Source organism: Oryza glaberrima, chromosome 12, assembly GCF_000147395.1.
Source record: "Oryza glaberrima chromosome 12, OglaRS2, whole genome shotgun sequence".
Lineage (NCBI taxonomy): Eukaryota > Viridiplantae > Streptophyta > Magnoliopsida > Poales > Poaceae > Oryza > Oryza glaberrima.
Genome location: NC_068337.1, coordinates 9,932,859 through 9,934,113, shown reverse-complemented (window position 1 = coordinate 9,934,113; position 1,255 = coordinate 9,932,859). Strand labels below are relative to the sequence as shown.

The 1,255-nt window shown below is 45.0% G+C and overlaps 1 non-coding gene across 1 annotated transcript; it reads right to left on the bottom strand.

The window, feature by feature from the left end:
- On the bottom strand, positions 1-74 carry TRNAM-CAU (transfer RNA methionine (anticodon CAU)). The gene has a single exon. It is a non-coding gene; the product is annotated as a tRNA-Met (tRNA).
- Positions 75-1,255: the final 1,181 nt, after the last annotated feature.

Here is a 1,255-nt window from a genome sequence, read left to right as displayed (position 1 = left end):
AGGCGGGGACAGGATTCGAACCTGCAGTCTTCAGGTCATGAGCCTGATGAGTTGACCAATTCCTCTACCCCGCTTCTTCCCCCTGGTCTTTCTTTCCCACCGGGGTTCACCTTGCTTGCTTGGCCGGGATAGAACCAGCGTTTAGGTTCCTTGCGGCTAGGCGCGGAGGTTGGAGCTCCTGACGACTGGTACGAACTTGCTGAAAGCACGAGCGTAGAAGCGAAAGAAGAAGCGAGGGGATTCCAAGCGAAAGAAGAAGGGATGAGCGCTTTGTTGCTAAAGCGCATACGTTTCTTGCTTGATTTTTTATACGATTTCTGAAGTGATCTGTACAACTAAGTAGAAAAGGACAGACGTGTGGATACACGTGGTATAGGGATGCTCGTCTCGCCGTAAGTTATTGACCAGTACCAAATGTGACAACCTTCAATTCAAGTTACAAAACCATGAATTTGAAACAGAAGTTAGCGTGCTTCATGTACAACGTTATGATCTTATTTTAGGCATTGACTGGTTGTCAAGTTTTGCTCAAATCACAGTTGAATGGAGTAAAGGAATGCTGAAACTCAAGCATAAAGGCAAGCAAGTTCTTACAAGTGCAAGATGTCACAGCTGCACTGTGCGGTGTGCCAGGGAACAGTTGACTTGCACAAGGAAAAGAAGAAAGGGCTTTGGCAAAAAGAGAAGGAGCTCTTCTTGCCCGTTTGGGAGTGGAAGCTTCAGTGTAAGCGGAAGCTAGACTAGAAGAGAGATTCATCCTAGGCTTTGCTTGGCCAGTCTATTAGTATGGCATCCCTTCTCAGACATAGGAAAGCTCAATGTCTTAAAGACATAGCATTGAAAGAGTGAGTAATCAGCATGAAATCCAGTCTCCTTGTAAATTCGATTAGACGACCGCTTCGCCATGTACAGAGAGGAAGTCCAAGAACTTCTTCAACGATTTCAGAATACGGCCGCCAGTGACTTTTCTTATTGCTAGGTATGGTATTGGCTCGAGTCAACTGCACAGCATAAATCTCTCTTTGATGACGAACGATACAACACAAGTTGCTAGCATTGAGTTTGTATACCTATCAACTCACTCTCCTACTCTTGTCAACGAACTCATTGAACTACTCCTTTCTCACTCCGCACTCTAAAACGGTTCACTCACTACTTCCTTGTTTGTTGGAAACGAAGGCATTTCTCCACTAGCTGTCAGCTCTCCTACTGTTTGAAATTAACTCATTGATCAGACCAACATCGATGCTTTTCA